Genomic DNA, 26,137 nt, shown 5'->3' with positions numbered 1-26,137 from the left:
AGGTTTTTTTTTTTGCCTTTTGGTTTTTCCATCTAAGAAGCCGGAGTTCCTCTTTCCTCTTCTGCTCATTGTGCTAGCGAGCAGCTCTGCTCCTTCTGTGCAGCGCCGTTTTGTATGCCTGTTGTATCACTGCGTGCGTTTGCCGGCATTCGTCCTCAAATCAGGGGTTTCACTGAGGTTGTCTTGTGAAACCTAGCACTTCAGAGTGGTCCCTGTCAATGTTGACCCCTTGGAATTTTCGGACATCCTGCATACTGGAGCAGTGTTATGCGTCGATCGCAATTTGGTCAATTTGGTTGACGGTTGATTGATCAGGAGATTTCCATGTCCCCATGTGGATATTGAGATGTGTGAATTGCGTACTAGCTTCGAGAACGTCTCGCACCGCAGCCAAATCGATGAGCCTAAATTCGTTATCGGCGGTGATGTCGTGCAGGCTGTATCTCACGATTGTGCCATCAAAGATGTCTTCTCTTCCTAGCTTGGCGTTAAAACCTCCTTAGATAATTTTAATGTCATAGCCAGGGCACTGTTCATAAGTCTTGTCCAAGAGCTCGAAGAATATGTCTTTGGTGTCTTCAGCTTTCCCCACTGTTGGGGCATTCGTGCATATTAGGTTTATGTTGGCGAATTTAGCCTTGATGCGGATTGTCGTGATGCGCTCGCTCACGCTGTTGAAACTCGAGACATTTTGCTTGAGTCTAGTTCCAAAGACTAATCCACACCCAAATAGACGCTGTCTTTGTTCTTGATAGCAGTCGCCGTAGTATATATATCGCCGTCTTTTAGTTTGCGTTTTCCCGGTCCATCCCATCGCACTTCTTGGATTGCGACTATATCTGCCTTGCAGCACTTTAGGGCTTCCGCTAAATGTTTGGCTGCACGTGGTCTGTTAAGGGATCTAATATTACACGTTCAGATCCAAAGTTCGTTGTCCTCATTTCGTTTGCGTGGGTTGTCAACAGTGAAATTGTCCGTATCCGAAGCTTGTTGGTATTTCGCAACTAAAAATATTTTTTGCGTGGCAAGAAGTCACCCCGCCCGCACAACCGCCAACCTGATGGGCTAGATCCTTAGTATTACTCCAATTAAATTGAGCCGGATAAACCGCTCTTTACAGGCTTGGGCTGCAAATATGTAGAAGAAGCCCTAAAAGGTGTTCACTAAGTAGTTCAACCTTACTGGAACTGTAGACGCCACCGTTGATTTCGTCTCGAGAATTCATCCGCTGCCGTCTGGATAAGGAGAGGTTCCTTAGTGAAAACAACTCTCCCCCCTTTATCTGCCCCTAACAACTTTTCACTGTTCACCGCGGGGAGGTGAGAGTAGGAGTTGATAGACACGGGTTGTGTACTCTTAAATGCACATTTCTACTATTTGAATGTGAATGTACCAATTCCGTGATTTTAATTTTAGCAAATTGTTAAGAGATGTTAAAATCTATCAAAATTAAATTCATAGTTTTTTCAGCTTAAACCTGCTAAAATGGCTTCAACATTTTCCTGAAATGTTTTCCGCCTATTTATTTTAAAAATGTAATTTTTGAAGTAGAGAATATTATATTCTCAGATTGACACTTCATTCAACTTGTGTTGAAACCCAAACTAAGCTAAGTATTCAATTTTATTGTAATTAAGTTTTTTAACTATGTAACTTATAGTTTAAAAACTTAGTCCTTTTGAGGACATAAAAGTGAATAAATGAGATGAATTTAGATACTATTTTTTTACGTTACTCAAAATATTACACTTCAACCTTCAAGTTTCATGTAAAAGCCCATCATCTCGGCACATTTTGTATCACATTCAGAGGTTCGTAATCTTATTCTCAAGTCTCTATTAAAATTACAACTTCTAACCTTACCATAAGTATGCTAATTTTAACCTCCAATTTGATCTTGAACAAAGTCCTCCTTACGACCTCACCAAGCCAATCCTTCGAAATTGAATCCCGTCTAAAATAAACACTTCTTCTCCTATATTTAAAACGTTTGGTTTGTAGCTATACCTTTTTGTTTCCTAGAACTAACGGTACCTGAGCTTATTGTAATTAATACCTTTGCTCTATGAAGCAAACAAATAATTGTTCTCTTTTCTCCATTCAAATTTCCAAATTCAATATAAATCTTTATAAATACCACAAAAAGATGCAATTTCCATTCTTCATTTCGACAATCAAAGCGGATTCGTTTGAAATCAAGGCGTGTCGAATTGAATTCAAAAATTAAATACAAAAAACTATTATCTACAAGACTAAGAAGTAATCCTCCAAAGTAGAACTTGAAAACAAAACACTATCTGCTATAAGAGTGTCCACACCTGAAAAAACGTCAAAACTACAAGCCAAGCCATTCACGTTCTGTCATCCGATTCGATTTCGAAGGGAGTGCGCTTAGATCTTTTCTGGCAAAAGTAAAAGAAAGCACTCGACTTACTTTTTCTTCTCGCTCTCTCTTTCTACAGAACCCAAAACCAAGCCAAGCCATTTACACTCTTTTAAGATTTCCCTGCTCTGCTATGCTGAACGCTGAACCTGGGATCGATTGGGCGCGAGGTGATCGTAATTACAAAGCCCCAAATCAAATTAACTTGTGCCCTTTAATGGAGTCACGAACAAGACGGGTTTGGGGCGCTGTTGGCGGGGCGCGTCGGATGGTGTGCGGTCCATCATACGACTTTGTATAATGAAGCAAATGGGAACGCGAACGCGATCGCGCGCAAGAGGTGCGGCTGCGGCATGCCACATCGGGCGATGATGATTGTCAACAACAATGCATGACATACGCGATCACAATGTTATGATTGTCGCAATTATGTTCCACAACTAATCTCAGAGGGTTCAGAGAGAAGAACCCTATGAGACTGCTGCCTTTACTTTATGATGATGATGATGATGTGGGTGCGAAGGCGCAAGCGTTCCATACAGTGTAGATATACGTCAATTTGGGCGACCAAGTATTATGTGAGAAGTGGTGGGCCTATACACAAAAGGCTTGGCTCGGAACTTTTCAAGCCTCGCAAAGAAGACTACACTGAACGTCACGTATATTTACATTGAATCGTGTCTTCGTCGAATCATCATCGTATCGTAGTCTTGGATACCCATAACAACAACTTTATAAACACTCCCTCAACAAAATAATAGGACAAAATTATCGTGAATCGAGATTTTGGCCTCTGATGCGACGCAGAGGAATTAGCGCTACAATTAATCGAGGAGAAATTAATAATTGCGTTGTGTTGTGATTTGTGAGGCGTGCGCTCTTCGTTCGATGGCTGACGAGTAATTTGTCATTTTGAAGCGTTGCGGTTGATATGTCATTTATGACAGGGCAAGATCAATTTAAATTTTGCCTTAACGTTATACGTTACGTTGTGGGTGTCATTCTATGTGCCACGTATCGTAAATTATATAGTTAACAACCGGATGCTTGTTTTCTTCATAAAAAATTATGTGAGTAGATATGTAATTACTTATGAATACAGTTCAGCCATAGGGAGGTTCCTTATTCATTGATGTTTCCAGAATTATTAATTGAAGATGTCTAAAGATGTGATTGTTTTTAAGTTGAGGTTTTGAATGGGTAAGTATTGATTGCGTTATCTTTGACCTAATTTACACTACAAAAACAAGAACAGGATGATTCGATCTTAAGATCAATTTTAAATTCAGATCAATCAGAACTAATAAAAAGCATTTTGAGGTGGTTTCAATTGGTTTAAAAACCTTTGACATTTGACAAGTAAAAACTACGTCTTTGTTGAAAATAGAAAGGTGGATGCTTTAGTTGACAAGTTTCGTTTTGAATAGCCTTCTATTTGGTCAGCTGTCACTGTTGGCATTTCATTTAGTTTCTTTTTGAGTAACTCGTTATTTGGATGCTGTCATCTTTAAAGCTGCCATCTTTTAACTTTCGACAACTTAAAATAAAAACTACGCCATTACTAAAAATGGAACGTTAAACGATTCAATAACGCATTAATTGAATTAGTTAAAGTTCGCTAAAAATATGGAAAAAAAGTACAAAAACTAGGCATATCCGCCATTTTGAAATTAACTCGATTTCTGACACCAACAAATCTGATCTTGTTTCGAAATCAAGGATACCTTAAACCCTTAAATTCGGTGATGAAATTCGGTTAACACTTCCTGGGCCTTTTATATCTTTTCATTGTTTTCCAAAGCTTTTTTTAAAAATTCAAAATGGTGGTCCTATCATCTGTCCAAAATGTAAAACAAATGCAACTTAAACTGTGAACATGGCAACTCTGACAATCTTATACACCATTAAAAATCTAAACTTGAAATGTCTGACGGTTGTTGTATTTTTCAAATACGATCCTTAAAAACTCCATATAAACTAATTGAGCTCAAAAATAGCCTTTTATGACCCACAATACCGAAATGAACCACATCTATCCATCGACTCGGATGTAAAAAGACCTTAACCATTCAATTTCACCCCAGCTTAATATGTATGATGGTCGTATAAAAGCATAACTAATGTTGCAACGTCTAAACTCCTTCACACGCTCACAAATCAAATCACAAGAAATTCCAAACGAACCACAGCTCACAGCATCGCTGGCTGGTCGGCTAACTGTCAGTGTGTCCAGCGCCCAACTCCAATATTCAGTTATTATTGGCGCACATCAGGGTTGACCGAGAGTCATAATCGAATAAAAATAACCATAAAACAAAACGACTGGATGGTCCGTTGGAATCATATTGTCATATTGGCTATCGGTCGTTGCGTCCTCGTCGTGATTGTCGTGCAAGTCCTGACCACAACAACCAATGCCCAACTCTTTTGCGAACTCTTCGCTCGCGACCGACATCGACGACGACCGATGACAACAACGGAAACGGAGGACTGAGGGTGGCTACTTAGAGACAAGACACACGACAAGACGTTCGTTGGCCAAATTCATTGTCATACGATTGAACGGTTCTCGATACTCTTTCTTCGACAATAAAAACAAAAAAAGAAATGCCAAACAGGGAGGCATCGGTTTCGGCTTCAGCTTTGACTTTGGCACATGCAAAAAGTGAAATATGACATTCGGCGTGGACGACACAAGTTTAGGATTGGACATGGACATAGTCGTATGTACTCATGCAGCTATAGAGTGTCTTATTCGATCTTCTAACTTCGAAGCTATAAGCCGCTGCAATCGTTCCGCTATTCTTGCTGGATTTCTGCAGCTGATGGACTTTATGACTCCTTGCGGTCTGAGTCATAATTTTAGAACTCATCGAATAGATGTCAGTGGTTTATTGTCGCAACGATTTTAATCGCACATTGATTCGCGGTCGGTATTGTAGTATATGGAATGGGTTAGGTATATGCCGCAACGCGCCGTTCGCCGGGAAGAAGAAAGGGAGGAATTTCTTCTTTGTCCAAGTTCCGAGGCATGCAAGCAGGCCACGAGGCCAAAAAACGAAACGTGCAGGCAAAATGGCAATGTGTGTTTCTATGTCGTCGGTCGCAGTTGCAGCTTCAGCGAACTCGCATGGAACCCCATCATCATCAACATCATCATAGAACCATGTCGTCCAGCCTTCGGGAAGAAATTTATTGAGCGCTTAATTATGAATGCCAACTATATCGGATGGACTCTGCGCGACCATTCCAGAGCGGATAGAGAAGTGAGCTTTGTATACTGCTGCTCAGCTCAGCTCAGTCCGTTCAGTGCAAAGTCGTGATTTCCACGAAAGCAATAATCGGCGAAATAAATTTCAATTCCACATCCATTATTGCTATATGAATGGAATGAGGAGGGGAAGGGGGATGAGCGATAACTCTACTCTATAGAGCAAGGACAACGGCATATAAATCCTAAGCAGCCAACAGCCACAACCACCACCAGCAGGAGTAGCAGCAGCGGCAGCGGCAGCGGCTACAGCAGCAGCAGCACTCGCTTAAGCCTTGAAAGTGGACAGATATTTGCGGCTGTGATTAATTATACTCCGAATTGTATATATAGCTGAGTTTTGGAGAGATTGGAGAGAAGCAACCATCAAGGGAATAATAAAATATATGGGGTATCCTCGTTCCATATTTTCCATTTAAATAAACGAGTATATGGACTTATGGGTATATGTAATGTATACGTATGTGGACTTATTTTGGGGGTAAGTAAGTTTTTAGTCCCTTGGAATCTCGGGATTTATGGGGTTAAGAAAGCATTTTGACCGTATGGTAATGAATGGCGGTCATGGAGAAATTCGGCCATTTAAATGCATTCGGCATGATGTATTCTTCCAATTCCAATTGGACTTGAATATAGGTATGTGGAGTTTGTTGTTAAGCCTGATGAACATTTATATGCCCTCTTAACACGTGAAAAATGTATTTTGCTTTAAATTTTATTGCTTTTTTTGAAATGGTATGAAGGGTGTAGGAGGGGGGGGGGTCGTTTTATTTTTCATTTCTTTTGAAAGGAATAAGGCGAAAATTTATATACAAAGCTAATATTTTCTTTCAAAATTGCTCGTATAGCCAAGAGGGATTTGAAAAAGCTTATCTCAACGAAAAGTCTGATCTGTTTTCAACTCAAAAATTAGTTTATTTTTCCTATTGTGTAAAATTTTCAACCAATTCAAATATTAAACAACCATTTACTATTCTGTATGACAAGCTCAGCAATCGGAACAACTGTCAAAATGTTATATGTGCAAAAGTTTAAGGGTACGATTACAATACAACTGTGGGCGGAGCAGTAAAACTTCGCCAACTTGTGGGTGCATTTTTTTTTAAGACGCTTAAAAAAGGTAAATAAAATCAGATGGCTATGATTTCAAGAAACAAGTTTTAGAAAATCAAAACATCCAAATGAAGTTCGTGAAATATTTTCACCAGAATTCAAAATTTTCAAGAACACTCCACCTCTATGAAAATATAAACCCTTCGACGATTAGCCTTCAAAACTTATTTGTTGACAATTACTAAAGTATTTTTAATAAAGATGAAATGGTTTAATTCCAAAAACTAATTTTTAAAGTGTTTACAATCATACATAAAATCAACTCCTGATTGAAGATTTTAGATATAACAAGATGGCTACGGAGTATTGGAGTGTTTTAATTAATTACAATCAGAAGAAGCAGACTCGGTCTATTGGACTATTATTTATCTTTTTCCAAAATTAACATAATTGGGCACCAAATGGCTTTTTTTTATAATAAGCGCACACTCAAAGGGATAACTACCCTTATTATGTAGACACAGTGTGAGCACTAGGAAGGGGAGAGAGGCGTTGAAAGGAGGTGTCGGTGCACATCGGTTTTGAATTCTTGAATATTGCAATAGCTGGGAAAGACAGAGTGTGGAAAGGCATTCCACATTCGCATAGTACGGCTAAAGAACGAATCTCTGTACTTGACAGTACGACCGAAGTTGGGCTCGAGGGTATATTGATGAGCATTCCTAGAAGCGCGAGTATTACGGTTGAACTGTTTAAGGGGAGGAATGCAGCTGGCTATTTCTCTGGAGCATAAACCATTAAAATAACGGTAAAAGAGGGTGAGACAACATTTCGACGATGTTCAAGTGACGTAAATGATCTTATGATGGTAATATCACCAATCAATCAAAATGATCTACGTTCAATACTATCCAATAGGCTTAAGTAAGTTGCAGGAGCACCAGCCCACATTTGGGAGTTATACTCAAGCTTTGGACGTATATAAGTCTTGTAAATAACAGCCAGATCAGAGGGGGAGAAAAACTTCTTGCATCGCCTTAGAAAACCCAAACATCTTGCGGCATTTTTGGCGACATCGCGTATGTGATCGTTTCACAAAAGGTGGTTGGTGATACACATACCGAGAATATTGAGATGTTCAGTTTATTCGATGCAAAGAGGGTATACTTCGCTTTAACGATACAAGACAGCATTGCGTTTTCGAAGCATTAAATTCCACTCGGTTTCTTATTCCCCATTGTACAATGCTGTTTAGGTCGGAATTAAATGAGTTTATCATATTTTGTCGTTGCAGTTCCACATCCGAAGAAGAGGGGTGTGAATCTGAAAACGAATATGAAAAGCTGAGAGTACTATCGTCAGCGAAACAATGTATTGGATTGTATGTTGCAGACAGGAGATCATTAGTAAAAATGAGAAAGAGTGTTGGAGATAGAACAGAGCCCTGGGGCACACCAGCATAAATATAATCTTTTGTGATTTTTTTGAAGTGTTCCTTTCCGTATAAATTACCTGAGGTAATATTGGGCTTCTTATTAAAAATTGAGCTATCCTTTTTAAAAAATAGGGCAAAGTAGCCCAAATCTAATCGTGGGTAAATTTTGTTTTAAATTTCCCGATCAAGACGAAGTATAGATTGTCGCATATCTAAACTGAAGTCTAACAAAGCCTTTCAAACAGATGACTTAAATGCCGAGCTCTTAAAGCAGCTGGAGATAATTTGGTTAGAATCATGTACCAACTTATTTGTAAGATATGCTCGTAAGAGCGCATGCCCAATGGATGGAACCTTAATATTGTTTTCCCGATCTCTAAAAAAAGGAGACCCTCTAAAATGCACTAACTATAGAAGCACCAGCCTACTTAACATCGCTTACAAAATTTTCTCTGACGTAATGTTTGAACGTCTAAAGCCCATCGTCAACAACCTGATAGGTCCTAATTAGTGTGGTTTCAGACCAAGAAAGTCCACAGTCTATCAAATATCTACATTACAACAGATCCTGGAAAAAACATCAAAACAAAACATCAAATCGACACCCATCAACATTTCATCAATTTCAAGTCCGCATATGGCAGAATCTACACGGAGCCATCTTGGCATCCCTGCCAAACTCACCCGTTTGTGCAGGATGACAATGGAGAATTCACGCTGCTCCATAAAGGTTTGAAATAACTTTACAGAACCTTTCGATGACAAAAAAGCCTTTAGACAAGGTGATGCACTTTCATGCGATATTTTTAACATCATACTTGAAAGAATAGGGCATAGCTCCTAAGTCAACACTATCTTTCAAATGTCTGTCCAATAACTAGCATATGCTGATGACATAGACATAATCGGAAGAACTCAGCTTGATGTCAATGGGGCTTTTGTGAGCATTGAGGCAGAGGCGGCAAAAATAGGTTTAAAGGTTAATGAGGTCAAAAGAAAGTACATGCCGCCGTCAAGAAAAGATTTTGAACACCGTTGTCACCATCAACAGAAGTAACTTTGAGGTAGTAAAGGACTTCGGCTACCTACGCTCAACTATAAACACAGAAAACATAACCAGAGCTAAGATCAGTTTCTTTGGGCTAAGAAATTAATTAAGTAGCAAAGCCCTTTCTCGAGGGACAAAAGTGTAGCTATATGTAAGACCCTTATTATCTCCGTACTGCTATAAGGTGCAGAAGCATGCAATATGGCAAAAGCAGATGATAGCGCATTGGGTTGTTTCGAGAAAACAGTTTTTCGTGTGATCTACGGTCCACTTTGTATAGAAGGGAGTGGAAGAGAAGATGGAACGACGAGCTGTACGGGCTGTACAGCAACGAAGATTTAGCTGTAAGGGTAAAAGTCCAACCACTATGATGGCTGGGTCACCAACACTCTGGCCCGGAAGACCACGAACTAGGTGGTGCGCATAAGTGTAAAATGACCTCACCCAACTTCTAGCACGAAACTGGAGACATCTAGCTAGGGACCGAGCTAAATATAAAAGTTTATTCGATAAGATCCTAGTTCACACAGGACTCGAATGCTATACCTTAAGTAAGTAAGTATTTCAAAGTTTACAAATCTAATATTGACAAAATTGATATTTTTCAAACCTACGAAAGTTTTAAATTCAAGGTTTCTCAAAACTTCATACATTTATCTGTTTGTGCTTAGCTTTAGACTCAATATCAACTTCTTGCATACAACTGTACTCTCTCAAACCATTTTAAAAGTACCAACAATCTTACCTTAATTTTTTCTTTATCTCAAAGTTTTCACAGAAAAAGATGACATAATTTATTGTCTTCTAAAACTACTAAGCTTATTTATATCTAATAAAAAAAAAGTAGTAGAAAAAATGAAAACACCATTCGTAAGCTTTGATTAACCTTCACACATCCCCCAGTTGTCAGCAGTTGTGTGAAGTACAACCCCATAACTTTTGTACAAGATAAGCTATCGACAACTTTTAGTTTATGTAAAAAAGATGTTTTATTGGATTCATTATATAAAAACAAAATTTAACTCAAGTTTTAATTTTTTTTAACAAAGATTGTGAAAACGAGTTTTGAAAATTTAAATTTTATAATTTCCTGGAAAATAAATTCGTTTTCCAAAATTTGGTTTAATGATAAAAATTGAGTTAAAAATCGTAGAAAATGAAGAAGAACTTTAGGATACATTTAAATTTTTGACATTTTGACAGTATTTGAGCTTTAAGACCAATCTCCACAATAATATTGATCCTTGGACAAGAAGTGCAAAACCTTTCAACATAAACTAGGACCTTAATTTTTCCTCCGGTGTGCAGCCGAATGAATTATGCAAAATTTTCGCTTCCAGAGCCAGAATTTATTCGCGATATGTACCTTATATACATATATAGTACTTTTTTCCACTTCCACCCCCAACCAACTACCCCCGAGGAATACAAAGCGTTAGGTAAGCGAACGAAACTGCAACACACAAAAAAATGTAATTTATTTTCTGAGACGTCAACTTCTTCATGAGTGCAATGTATGGGGGGGGTATATGCTTTTCAATGCACCAGCAGTAGTGGCAGCAGCAGCAAGAGCAGCAGGAGCAGCAGTAGCAGTGGCAGCGAGAACGAATTCAATGTAGAGAAAGCGTCTTAGCTGCTCCAATGCCTCCACTGTGTCTGCTGCCAGTATGATGGCAGAGGCAGTGGCGTTACCCAACAATACTTTATTTCAAAAGGGGTTGAGGTTGAAATAAAATAATAAAAGGAACAAAAAGAAAAAAGGAACTTGAGGATACAGAAAAAAAATAGGGGAGCTGCAATAAATCGTTAAACTTTATAACGCTCTTTCTCTGCTTTTATACACATACACAATATATTCGTCGTGGTTGTAGTTTGGAAAGAAAAAGGCATCCCAATTCTGAAGTCGAAGCTGAAGCTGAAGCCGAAGCCTTGAAGGCATCCTCTTCCTCGTTTTGCTTTCACCAAAAACAAACACCCTTTCCTAACCCTTCCCAGATACAGATCGATGCACTGGCACTGCACATGTGAATAGTGGTTTGAAGGTGGTGCATATAAAAAGGGTTCCCGTTTTTATATATTTTCGAGGAATTTTGGATGAGAATAGATGTTGTGGAGCGTGGAATGCGTTATCGATTTCCGGGACGTTGCTCCAAGCCAATATGTCCAACCAACGACGGCCGACCGACGACGACGACGAATGCAATGTGAGACGATGAATTGTGCTGCAAAATATGTATGTACATTGAACAACACAAAAAAAAAACAGAAAAATATAAAAAAATAAAAACCTTTTTATGTATTTCGCCATTTGTCAAACGATTGGGATGAGAACGAGGACGAGGACGATGGATGACAAAGCTTTAGAGGTGGCACAGTGACTGACCGATATTTAAAGTCCTCCTATTCGATTTTCACACAAATGTGTATTGAGTTTCTGTCAAATTTAATGACACCAATGGATCGACATTTCGTCGCCTGGATTTTATATTTTCTTATTTCCAATTTCCAAGTCAATTCAAGGACTTAAAAGGACAAGCGAGTATGATGGGTACCTTGAGGATAACGTACTTTCTACAGAAAGGGATGCCAACAGAGTATGAATCATGATAGTTACCATTTGGAAAAAAATATTTTTGTATATTTTTGAAGGGGTGTGTTGTGTATGGGAGGGTGGTTTAATGTCCTTGAATGTTATGTTATGGAGAATGGTGTTTTGTAACTGATTTTTTGAAAAGAAATCTAAAAAGTTATTTTTTAAGCCTAATTTATTCATTTAAACAGAAGATTAATGTCAGAAATATCTCTTGCCAAGTGAATTTTTTCATTTCACTGCAAGGCAGCAACAAGGCTTAGATATGAAGAGCTATTAAAGTCTTATGAAGCAAACGAAACAGAACAACTTGTTTCCGAATTTAATATCAAAACGTGTATAGTTTGATTTTGATAAGTTTGCTGATTGAGTCAAGGTAAGCAGAGGCGTAATGTGGAAATTTTGCTTTAATTTTAAATCATAAACTATGTTTTAGTCCGAATTACATCCTTAGTGAGTATTTTCTACAATTCTTAGTATATGTTGGGGATTTGCAAAAAAGCACCCTTCTGTAAATAGCTTTCGTTTTTTTCGAAATAAAAATAACTTTAAAACCAACGAATGTTTTCCATGTTTCTATGTTTTTTACGTTTTCCATGTTTTTAATACAAAATGTATTGAATTCGGTGCAGCACTTTTTGTTCGGTCTTGATATCGTCTGATTTTCTCATAAACTAGTTTATTGTTAATTTGACGTTTCAAATATGTTTATATCATTTTAAGAATATAAAAAACATCGGATGAGAATTTTCGTTGGTTGATGTCTACGGTTTAATATTAGAGTATTTTAATGTGGGTGGAAATTTCTGTTAAGTATGGTTTAAAAATGTATCACGAATGGTTAGACAATAGAACAACGCTTTTAACTTTTGGAAATTTACTTTTAACAAAATAAATCTCTTGTTGAAGTTTACAAAACACTTCAACTGAATAATTGTTTTTATAGTTTAGAAGACCTTACTTACTTAAGGTGGCGCTTAATTTCTGTGTTAACAAAGGCCTCACCCAACAAACTTCTCCATCTAGCTCGGTCCCTAGCTTGATGTCTCTAGTTTCGTGCTCTAACTTGTGCGCGCCACCTGATCCGCGGTCTTCCTACATTGCGCTGTCCTGTGTGTGTGGATTCGAAGACTTTCTGGGCCGAAGCATTGGTTTCCGTGCGCTCTACGTGACCCAGCCATCTTAGTCGTTTCGCTTCTACCCATCTGGCTAAGTCTACGTCGCTGTACAGCCCGTACAGTTCGTCGTTCCATCTTCTCCTCCACACCCCTTCGATGCATACGTGGCCGTAGATCACACGAATAACTATTCTCTCGAAACGACCAAAGGTGCTTCCATCTCCTTTTGTTATAATGCATGCTTCTGCACCTTATAGCAGTACGGGGATGATAAGGGTCTTATATAGCGATACTTTGGTCCCTCGAGGGAGGACTTTGCACCTCAATTACTTTCTTAGTCCAAAGAAACAGCGGTTAGCAAGAGTTATTCTTCGTTTTCTGTGTTTATAGCGGAGCCTAGGGAGACGAAGTATCCTTGACTACCTCAAAGTTATTACTGTCGGTGGTGACGTTTTGACCAAGACGTCGGTGTTGTATGTTCTTTCTTGACGACAGCATGTACTTTGTTTTGACCTCATTAACCGTTAAAACTATTTTTGCCGCCTCTGCCTCTACTCACAAAAGCCCCATTGACATCACGATGAGTGTGAACTCTGCACTATTCTTTTAAGCACGATTTTATGACAGCGCATCACCGTGTCTAGATCCTTTTTTGCATCGAAAGGTTCAGTTAAGTTGTTTCCAACCTTTATGGAGCAGCGCGAATTCTCCATGGTCATCCTGCACAAAGAGACGAGTTTATGTGAATTTTTGATCGACTTTGAACTTTCCTGGTCTAAAACCAAACTGATAAGGACCTATCAGGTTGTTGACAATGGGCTTTAGACGTCCATATATTAGATTTTGTGAGCGAGTTTAGAGGATCTCCTTTTTTCAGGATCGAGCAAACAATACTAAGTTTTCATTCATTGGGCATGCATTCTTACCAGCAAATCTTACAGATAAGTTAGTGCATGCTTCTAACGAAATAATCTCCAGCTGCTTTGAATAGCTTGGCATTCAAGCCTTCTGCTATAGCGGCTTGGTTAGACTTCAGCTTAGAAATGGCAATCTTTACATGGTCTTAGTCGGTAGGACGGGATTGTTGGCTTTCGTCGTCTATGTTGAATGGATCATCCTGCCTGACAGAGGAATTCCGCTCGTCGTCGTCTTTATACAGCCTGCAGAAGTGGTCCTTCCATATCCTCAGCATTGACTGCGGTTCCACTATGATGTTTCCACTTTCGTTTTTGCAGCCTTCTATTCTAGGTTTATGTACCTGTGTAGTTAAATTGTTTGGCAAATAGGCACAAGTGTAGGAGTGAAGACAATCATTAAGCCATTAACGATTTTTAGTACTTACTTTATTGAAATCTCAGATCCATAAAGTCCGTGCGTGAGATCTCTTCAGCTGTTCCTGAATCTCTGCTTTACCTGTTGTACAGTGCAGTTTCAACCTTCCCAAAGCGAATGTCTAGCCCACTGCCACTTGCATTTTCATATATTATAGTGTCATGACCAGTTATCCTTTCATCTTCATTGGATGTACGATTCGGCCAGAAAATCCGTAAGGTGTTTCATTGACACTGATTGATAGAGGTCTGCGGTTTCTAATAATAAAATTAATAAATTATGTGGCTCTACAGTCCACTGAGACAAGAGTTGCTGTTGTTAATTTACGCTTCTCTATCAACCCTTGTTGTCACTTGGTAGAGATCCATTATTCTACGAGATAGTAAGAATAAGCAATAAGAACATCAAACTCTTCTGACAACTTACCTCCGTCTAAGACTTGACATTTGCATCCCACATAAGTCCTTTATAACAGAAATGCACTTTTCCAGGATACCCCTCCTTCATAAGACAAGCCAGATAGTATTTCTGTTGACGCTGTCAAAAGCCTTCCCAAAATCAGGGAGCAGTAATAGTGATCGATATTAAACGTAATCGTGGAATGATGGTTAGTGCGTTCGACTCTCATGCCAGAGGTTTTGGGTTCGATCCCTGCCTATACCATCTATAGTTTTTTCACGGGTACTGCCTTTTGCAAGGAATTCACATATTCTTCAAAAGTAATTCTTGTTATGAAAAGTGCTTTCTCGAATTTGCCGTACGCTTAAAACTGTTGGTCTCCTCCATCGCTGAGAAAAGTACTCACACACAGGAATGGTTGAAAGTTGTAAGTCACTAGGCTTTTGTTCTCAACCGACTGTTGTGCCACCCAATTTACTTTATTGTTACTCGGTGAGGATCCGCAAGGTGTATATGTGAGCAATGCATGAAGAACCAAATGAGGTGTTCTTGGTGACTGCAGTTCTCCGTTTTTTGGAAACTTGACAATTATTCTCTTTTTCCTAAGTTGAAGGAAGCGTTTAGAGACCCATGCTGTTTGGATGAGCGGTTGCAGCACTTTGCTCAGGGAACTTGGAGCTGCTTGGAACAATACTACAAAATTTACGTAAGAACCTACCGTTTATTGCTCTTCAGTGCTTTGATTGCGGTACGTATCTCTTCCTTACTGGAGGTTCCGATGCGTATTCCTAAATTTATAACATAAGGCAATTGAGAAGATGTCAGTTGCAAATTATATGGTTTAAAACCAAAACAAAATGTATTGCTCGTCAATTGACGGAACTATAGACTTAATTCTTAAGCCTGAATCCACTAATCTAAAATGTCGATGAAAAAAGATTTTGGGGGCTCAGCCGGGATTAGATCATCAAATTAAAATTTGAAGTACCCTAAATGTCTCCATTATTGTAAAGCTTCGAATTCAAATTGTGGTTTATCCCGTTTTACTAATGTTATATGTAAGAAATTTATGTAATTGAACTAGAAACAAGTCCAAAATTAAGAACTTGTTTAGTAAAATTAAAAACTGTCAAAATGATTTTTCGAAACTATATCTTTGACATATTTTTGTGTTTTGTTCTTATGGCTAAAATAACTGTTCGAAACAAAATGTTCGTTCCATGTTCTTAGTTGGTCCTCATCCGAGATCAGCAGCGAACTTAGGTCTTACTTTGAGCTCTGAACACTTGCTGACTTTTTGGTTATCCTATAGAGTGTTCTACTTTGTGAACAGCTTTAAATTTAACATTACTGGACAACTACTTAAAGTCTGATTTTATGTTTTATGAGATTTGTTTGAATTTAAATAATTTGGAAGGCAAAATTCTGTATAAAATAAGAAACAAAAAAATCTCCTTCATCCTTTGTCTAGCATCCAAATAAATAATTGAGTTTAACGCATACATGTTCATGCCTTGATCTTGTTGTCCTTTTTTGCGTCTCTCCCAATACACGTTAAGATAAAACAAAAACATCAAAACTTATTCAAATACGTTTTACACTAAAAACAAAAGCTAAGCCTTTTTTTTTGCAAAATCCCAATAGAACAACCTTCGTAGCTAGTCGTCAACACCTCCCGCCAACACACCGCCGCCACTGACGTTATCGTGGATAGTCAACTTTGGGTAAAATACCCCAGAACATAGACAAAGACACATGTGTGATTTTTCCCATAAAATCGATTTTCCTATGAAAATAGTCCCGGGCTTTTCAAAGAGGATATTTATGTAAACTTTCTACGAGTAGACTCTAGAATTTATACCTTCCAGAGGGTATGGTAGATATAGACAAGCGACATGACGATGTGTGCCCTCTTATCCTCAAAACAACGATAAAGGTGTTTTTGTTGTTTTTACTCTTTTTTGTGTTGTTGTTTTGTTTGTTTCTAAAAAAGGCGACTGTTGGATTGATTTAAATAATTTAAGTCGGAAAACTCATAGGCCACCCCTTTTTGCCACTTAGCCACCCACAATCGACACAACATGTGTCTGTCGGTGCTCTATGGCAAAGGGCACAGGATATAATAGTTTGGGATGTCATGTTGGAAAAGGACTAAAATCACACATTTTTGGAGACTTTCGGCAAAACTCTAAAAATCCAATGATATAGAATCCTATTGCTCTTTAAATGAGGGAACTATAGAGTACATTCTTAAGCCTAGATTTACCTAACTACAATTTTGATAGAAAATTATTTTGGGGGCTCAGCCGGGATTAGAGCATCAAATTAATATTGCAAGGACTCTAAAAGTCTGCATTATTGTAGAAGTTCGAATTGTGGTGTATCCTATTTTACTGATCTTAGGAGTTAGAAATTCAAACCATTGAACTAGAAACAAGTCCAAAAATAAGAACTTGCTAAGTAAAATTAAAAAGTGTCAAAATAGCTTCTACATATTTTGGTGTTTTGTTCTTATGGCTAAAATAATTGTTCCAACAAGGCAACTTTAGCACTTAGCCTATGAGGATGTATAAAACATAACAAGCTATTTTTAGTAATCCAACGAAGTGGTATTGTTCGACGGTTTGGCTATGGGGCGTTGCTCTAAATTGAAAAGTAATACTTAGAGGAGTTTAAGTGCCTTAAATTCCTATTCCAATTAGCATGTGGAACACGTTGTGCAGAAGCAATGCTCATCCAAAGAGGGTTTTTTGAGGATTCATTAAAGAATAAGAGACTCAAGGGGTTTTACCAAACTAAAACAAATAACAAAATTAATTTGTTCACTTTAATTGTTTGTATCTTATCCTTTCGAGTATCGGTTATATACCTTCTTTACAGCATCAGGGATCAGAGAAGATACATTTTGGTTACCAAAATTAAATGAGACAGCAAACTTAAAAGAAAAAATTTAAGTAATTGCATGTGTACTGTATTTTGATGCGTGTGCTGTTGTACACTGTGTGGTCCAAGTCCATGTCCAAAAATCAATTTGGAAGCATTTAATTTGGCTGAACCGTTGCGTTGCTTCTTTACATCAGGCTTAAGAGCCCCTTTTGGACAAATTAAAAGCTCTGTTGATATCTTAATTTTAGGTTCGTGAGACATGATGGTTTTGTTTGATGAGAAAATGAGATTTTTGTGTATTTAAGTTCGTAAATATGATGACGGTTTAATGAACTTAATCATGGTCTCTTCTTTTTTTTTAAATAAACATTTTTGTAAAGCAATTTTTATGAAATGAGGCGTGGAAAACACTTAAGGGAAACTAATATGGAAAATTAAATTGGTATAATCTCAAGTTTTAAGTAACTTGCATTAAAATTACAGCAAAAAGAGGTGAAAGAGGATCCGATTAAGAAATTATAAATCGAAAATATTCTGGGAGGAAAATCAATTCGAAATAAATTGGAAACTAAATCGTTTGATTAAAAAATCATTTTGGAATAAATTAAAATTTTCTTTTAGATTAAAATATTAACGATTATACATTAAACTTATGAATAGGTCTTTTAATTATGTAGGTTACTACTTTTTTAAGTAATCGAAACGAAGTTTTTGTCGAAATACTGAGCAACAGAGATTTGAAATAGTAATGTTAGAAGTTCATCTAGTACGTTCGTAAAATACGACTGAGATACTGTCAGAAAGAAAATAAAAGTAATTTTTGAAGAAGTTCAACTTTTCACGAACAGATTAAGATTACATTCGCCAAATATGACTGAGATAATGTTAGAACGAGGAAATAAGTAATTTTTGAAAAAGTGCAACTTTTCATGAACGGATTAAGAGTTATATCAAACTATGGAAGGGAGGTGCGTTACGGGTTTCTTTTGAACATCATCCTACGATAGTCTAAAAAATGTTAGGGAAGAGGTTACTAATTACTTGGAGATTTGTTGATGATGAGACCCATGCTGTTTGGATAAGCGGTTGCAGCACTTTGCTCAAAGAACTTTGAGCTGCTTGGAACAATAATACTTCCTTAATGGAGGGTCTGATGCGTATTCCTAAATTTGTTAAAGACTTAGAGAAATTTAATGACTCAGAAAAAATTCTCAATCTAACACCACACCTCATCTTTGTGGTGTCAAATTCTTTCGTAACTGGGCCATCCTCCCAATCATTTCTGGCAGGAAAGATGGCTTTGAAATCCTTTCTAAGGTTCAAGGCAAGAGTCAGTGGCTGGTTTACCCTCTAGCCTTTCATTTTTGGCACGGATTATGAAAACGACAGAAAAATAAGGAACCTGTTCACATGTTATCAAAACGCATTGCTGTAGGTTGAACTTTTGAAAAGTAAAGGAACCCACAAATAATTCGTACAGATTCTAGAAAATCTCCATTTTGACAAGCCTCAAGACAGTTGAAGTGATCATTATCAACCGTCACCCACGAGAACAGTGGTATTTTTGTCACTGAAATGACGGAGTAAAAATACTTTAATGCTATGTTTCACTAGCATGCAAGATCTAGGTTCACCTTTATCTGTCACACATAGTGTGTAGTAGCCAGCAGTCCTGAGTCCTCGAACAACGGATCCCACAATCCATGGCTCTTGGATCAGGACAACGTCTTCCCCGTTTCTTGCCAGACGGAAAAGAAGTGAGGCCGAGGCCTTTATGGAGTGTTGGAGATTAATCTGTACTAACTGCAGCATTTTGACTACAATTAGGCAGATCAACCTCCACCACGGTTTTGTTCTGATCCTCTGAGTCAGAGGATGAAGCCAAAAGTTCGTCCTCGCTTAGAAGAATCATATTAAGGTCGTCCTCAGTCTCTTGACAATTTCTCCAAGAGTAATTCTTGTCATGAAAAGTGCTTTCCCAAATTTGCCGTTTGGATTCGGCTTAAAACTGTTGGTCCCTTCCATCCTTGACAACAGTACTCGCATACAGTAGTGCTTTAGAGTTGTCAGTCACTAGGCCCTAGCTCTCAAACGGACTGTTGCGCCACCCAATTTTTTTTTTTTTTATAGTCTACTACTTTTGTAGAGGGTGGAGTCGCGATTGGAGAGGGCATGGGTGCACCGTCACCCTCTGTTGGGAAAGAAGATGACGTCCCAGGCCCACCAACCGCTAGTTCACCTTCGGTTGTTTTTGGAGGGCCGCTTTCCGCTTTGACCTAATCATTTTTATAAATTCGAATTTTAATGGATTTGAAGCCGTATAGTTTATAGAACCCTCGTTTAAGGCTAGAGGAGCCAGTGATTCTTTATTGAGTACTACAATGGCACCCCTATAAAGACCCTTCACTTCCTCTAGCTTATCTATCTTCCAGTTTTTGTTGGAAGGGATGGGTTACAAACTTTGATCATCTCGAGAATATCCTCGATACCAGCAGGTTCGATTGGAATCCAAATGCGGGCTCTAGGTCTGCTAGGAATTTCTTCCTTAGCGACAACCTCGAGCTTCGCACCTGGCCAAACTTTAACTAATCGGCTGACAGCAAGCTTGTTTAAGTCACAAGACCTCTGATCGCCACAAACCATGAGTTTGACATGGCCTTGAGTGGTCCTGGAAGCTCCTTCAAAATGTTTTAAAAGCCACCCGAGAGCTTAAGCTTGACCAACTGCCAATATTGTGCCATCATCATCTCTCTTTTTAATGACCGCAACCACAAATTTGCCCTTCGCAACGTCACTGAAACTGGATTGTTTCTTAATGGGATTGAGGGGAGTGCTTGTGTTGTGCTCCCGAGGATTTTAAGGATTTTCGCCGCTTGCCGCCTTTGTCTTTAAATGGTTTTTAAGAGTTTGCCCATTCCATTTCTGGATGTACTCTCATTAGTAGTGGTAGGGCCATTTTTCACAACCCTGCTACTACTGAAATAAGGTATCGCTACCTTCATACTACCAACAGCAGAAGAGGGTCCATGGTTAGCCACTACTCACATCTCTGTGTTGGCCGCAGGAGATACTGCAACAAGATTTGACGCCAAACTGCCACCCGGTCTTATCAAATGTTTTTTTCTACAAAATATAGAGAACAGGATGTGGAAGAAGACCATTCTAGACTCTTTTTCAAAATAATAGTAACATGAGGGATCTAGTCATTGAAGCTACTTACTTTTACCAAATAGGCTTGCTAATCCTTTTCATTTGCATCAAAATTAAAATTTGTATTTGCTCGTCGCCGCCGTCTCGCTGGCTCTTGAAGAAAGACGTTTTATTAAACATTACCACGTTAAGATAAATCCCAACTAAACAATGACATATTAAATCATTTCTCCTCCCTTGGCCGTAACCTTTTCTTTAATTTAAACCATATAATAATGCATCAGAGACTCTCATTATAATCCCTAAACGGTTTGTTGTATGTATTTAGGTACTCCTATAACAAAAGCCATTCTATTCGATTAAGCCTTTAAAACATCTTTTATTTTGTTTCCACTCAAATTATTATTTTGAAATCCTTGCGAACACTTCTTCCTGTCACCATCACATACTCGTATACAATATAATCCCTATATTCTTTTACCGCAACCTGCGATTACCACAAAAACGTATACCTATAGAACACAAATCGACCGCTTAACCCGCTGAGTCCTTTGTCAAAATATGTTTCCCCTTTTTCAGTTGTATACTGATGATGATGGTTATACCATGGTACGTATATTTTTCACTGTTTTTCAAGGTCAAACTAATTATTCCTTACCCTCATTTGCAAAAATTAACTTGAATCCTTTGTCTTCTTCGTTCAAAAAAAAAGTCCCACAACGGAATATCTGCACAATATTATACTCTCTGTAGATAGAGGTATATCGGCAGCAGCAGCGTGGTTAAAGCTACTTGAGCTAATTAAACAAAAAAGAGTAAGTTCAAATGCTACCGACAACAATGGCGACATCGTAATTCGATACCGACGAGAACAAAAAAAAACCAACGAACCCTACGGAGGTATAAGCTACGCATTTCATAAATGCGGCAGTTTGAAGTCTTTGTGCGTGGTGGTGGCGCTGCCTTGTACCAGGACCAAGACCATAGAGTAGTACCAATAAAGGCTATATGAATTCATAAGCAACCCTCAATGCTCACTGAGGATTAAATAAAGGACTGAGTCACTGCGACTCAACACTGCTGGAATGAGCAGTGGAACAGTATTATAAGCAGTACGCGGTTTTCCGCTTTTGACATATCGTCCGAATTACATTCATTAAACAATATTCAAGGACCTCTTGATTTGAATTCCTTTCTCTTATGAATAGAGAGTCCTTTTATTTATGCAAATTCAATATTGTGCTCGTTATAAGAGTCCCGCAGCTTTGTTTAAATTTTAAAACACATCGTACATACAAATTTGAATACAAATTGAAGGACATGCAATTGCGTTGCGTGTGCGGTGTGCGACATACAGCTAGCGGCATCGGCAGCGGTGGTGGCGTCGTCGTTGGTAGTGGCGGCTGTTCTTTAGATTATCGGGGATGAATTTGTTGAAAACTATTTTTATTTTATTTTTGCATATAATATCCTTTCGCCATTCCATTTTTCAGCCATGACGAATCCGTACAGCACACACAACTTTTGCAAGGAAACAATCATCATTTGGACATTATAAATTTTGAAAACAAAAGCCCATCAGCAAAAGAATTTAATCAAATGAAAATGATATCCTTTTGTTTGGCCATGTCGCCCGTCCGTACAACCAACGTACCGTGCCGGCAAAAGCTTCTGCAGATTCTAATCGGATCGGGTATCAGAGAATAGAGGTATAGTCATCGTTGTCTACATAGGAGATTGAGAGAACCACCATTTTTGTATATCCTTGCTTAATATCCTTATGCTATAAGGATACGGTATAGGAAAGAAGATATACATGTATAGAAGATCACAATGGGTAATTGAAGTTAGTCTATACAATAGAACATAGAGAAAATTGGAAGATGTTATCATCGGCATATTCTTCTCTCTCTCTGGGCTTTCTGTGCGTCTCTGCCTGGATACTATATACCTTCGGATGGAAGGACGAAGACGGAGGAGGAGAAGCATTTTCATTTCGATTGTCATCCTTTTAATCTGCAAGGATAAAAAATGTGACTGTCTGGATTTTGGAAAAGCGAAATTGCCTTGTCAGCCAGGTTAACTTTGATTTGAACACAACAAATATTTCGTCCTACCTACACTACATGTGCCATATATATAAATATGTTATGTACCCATAGGTATAGGGACATAATTATATGAACTGTGATATTAAATTCCTTTTATAATCGAGTTTGTATACCCAAACCCCATGTTCTAACAGTGTATTGTAGGTTTCTATACTAAATAAAAGTTGAGTTTGAACAAGATTGACTAACTCTGAACAGAAATGGCTTATCCCTATGATATAGGGAAAGGTGATTTAGCTTTTATTATGGGTAGGAAGATACACCTTCTTTATGTAATTCATTGATTTTTAACATCAGTTAAGCTTCTTTATAATAAATTCATGATATTTCAATTAAAAAGAATTTGTTTTCAAATCGAAAATTGTTTATACAAATATAGCAGATTGATAAATCATTAAGTTCTTCTATCTAAGACTGAAGGGACTATTTATTTTGTCAAGAAATTTAGTATCAAAAACACATGTATACTATTTATTATTAAAAAGCTCAAGAGATTGCTTGTTTGTTTATTTGTTTGAACGTGCTAGTCTCAACTACTGGTTCGATAAAAAAAATGTCAGTTTTAGAGAGCATATTTATTGAAAAGGCTATATTTATCTTATTTATATTTTTTGGGTTTCCAATATTAAATGGCGTTTCCGAGTCCGATAAGTGTGGAGAGTACGCCTTCGTAGGCCCGCAAGGTAGTTCAGTCCTTGACTATTGTCGAATAAAGAGAAATTCGATTCCTATAATTTCAGATTTCATGGTCAAAAGTGTCCGGTTTTCCGATCATATGCCGAACTAACTTAATAGAGGAGACAATATAACGATTTTATAGCTGACACCAAAATTAAATTGAAAAGAAGACAGAGCGCACGAGTATCGATGCAAACTGCAACGGAATCTTCCAACGGTGACTCAAATTTCAATAGGCGACATTGAAAAAATTATAGTGTGCGCGCACTAAAGGGGTTATGAATACCCCTATAATGATTGAACACAGTGCGAGCAATTGGGAAAGTAGGAAAGGATAAGAAAGGAGAAACTGAAATATTGAGCCTGGTAAAGCATTCCACATTTACGATGTGCGGCTATAGAAAGAATATCTATACTTAACAGTACGTACGAAATTAGGGTAAACTGATAGGCATTCCTAGCAGTACGGGTATTACGGTTGAATTGTTTAAGGAGATGAATATTTCGCTAGAGCATTGTTTATAAAAATAACGGTGAAACAATGACAGGCATGAGAACTTGGGGCCGTGTTCAAGAGAAACAAATGTCTCGGTAAAATAACGATCTCCAATCATTTTTAGAGCTCTTTTTTCATTTCTATCCAGAAGACTCAAGCACGTTATTGGAGCACCAGCCCAAATATGAGAGTTATACTCAAGTTGTGGAAGAATAAAAGATTTGTAAATTATAGCCAGATAACAAGGGGTAAAATTAGTGATCACTCCACAACAAGTGGTTTGTTGCACATACCTAGGACTGATAGTTGTTCAGTCTCCTCGATGGAAGTACCACTCATGGTTAGAGGCATTGGGGGAGGGTTATGCTTTAACGACAGTAGACAGCATTGAGTTTTCGAAGCATTAAATTGTACATGGTTTTTGATTTCCCATTGAACAATGCTGTCAAGATCTGAATTTGCTGTTGGTAGTCCACTTCCGACGAACAAAGATGAGAATCTAAAAACTTATATGAAAAGCTGAGGGTACTGTCGTCAGCGAAACAATTTAGTGCCCGGAATCAGAAGATTACCAGAGAAAAATTCTTAAGTGTAAAGAAAAATGGTTCGACGTAGATTGCGAAAAAGCGCGCATAAAATCATTCAGATGGTCAAAAGCTTTTAGGAAATTCAGCTGCCATTCCTTCAAAAAAATGTATTTAGTAGCAAACGCAGAATTCAAAGAAATATGCACGGAAAAAAAATTATATAAAAACAAGTCTCTTAAACTTAAAAATTGCAAGAATTCCAAGGAATTCTGGATGGCGATTAACCAATTAAATACAGCAAAACCAAAAATCAGTTTGAACTAATTATCGATGTATTGCATATTAATCACTTCAAGTAACTTTTGAACCCAGAGTCTTACGCTTCCTAATCAATAGCTAGACAAAAAAGCGTTAGGAGCTGATGATATACCACTGGAAATTTTTAAATATGGGAACAGAAAGGCTAATTTTACATTTAGCATCAGCTTTTAATACAATTTTGGATACTGGAATGCTACCAGAATATTTAAAAAATTCCTTAATATTTCCCATGCATAAGAAAGGCAACATTGATGATCCATCCAATTACGTGGGATATCCTTCCTCAACGCCAACTACAAAATATTCACAACATTATTAAATAACCGATTGACTCGTTGGATTCGTGCTAATGAGTTGTTTGGAAAATTTCAGGCAGGTTTTAGAAGTGGCTACTCTACTATCGACAATATTTTTGTACTGCAAAGCATAGCAACGCTATATTGAACAAAAAAAGAAGCTCTATGTATTTCAAGGCAGCTTTTGATACCTTTGAACGCCGATCACTATTCTTCAAGCTTTACAATTATAGGATTTCAGATAAGGCAGCAGTACGGAATGGTGCCGAAAAGTCGGAGAGTTTAGAAACGAAGATGGGAGTCAAGCAAGGATGCAATATAAGCCCAAATCTTTTTGCTTTGTTAATAGAGGATCTGATTGATTTTCTTCCTGGTGGAATTGAAATATCGAGGACACTCATCAAAGACTTGCTTTTTGCAGATTACGTCATACTGTTTGATTACTCGCCCGAAACCCTACAGTTGATGAATCTGGAAGTCAATTTGAGCAAATACAGGTGATGATATTCCGGAATGGTTCTGGTAGAGCAGCCAAAGATGAGAAATGGCAGTATGACAGGGAACCAATCGAGATTGTTAAAGCCTACAAATATCTAGGATTTACCATAATCACCAATCTTAATATGGAAACACACCTTAGAGAAAAGTTGATTACATTTAAAAGTGCAAGAAATGCTAATCTAATACGATGTAGGCAGCTCAGATATGGGGTGGGGGAAAGTTTGAAAAAGTCGAAAAACTTCAGCGGTTCCTTATTATGAGATGATTTTGTTTACCGAAAAACAAACCAAACTATATGATCTCAACTGAGACAGGACCGCTCTTCATTAAAACTATTAAATGTCATGTTGATTATATCAAGTTTTTAATAATACAGGTGAAAAACTTCCAAAAATTCTGACATTGAAAACAATTGAGAAGAAAAATCTGTGATATAAGAAGCTAGAAGACCATTCCACCTACTGTAAAACAGACTTTCGAATAGTTTATGAAAACGGTAAATACTGCGATGACGACCTCCGAAACGAGAACAAACCGGAGCT

The sequence above is a fragment of the Eupeodes corollae genome, chromosome 2, assembly GCF_945859685.1.
Source record: "Eupeodes corollae chromosome 2, idEupCoro1.1, whole genome shotgun sequence".
In the NCBI taxonomy this organism is placed as follows: domain Eukaryota; kingdom Metazoa; phylum Arthropoda; class Insecta; order Diptera; family Syrphidae; genus Eupeodes; species Eupeodes corollae.
Note: the sequence above shows the minus strand (reverse complement) of the source record.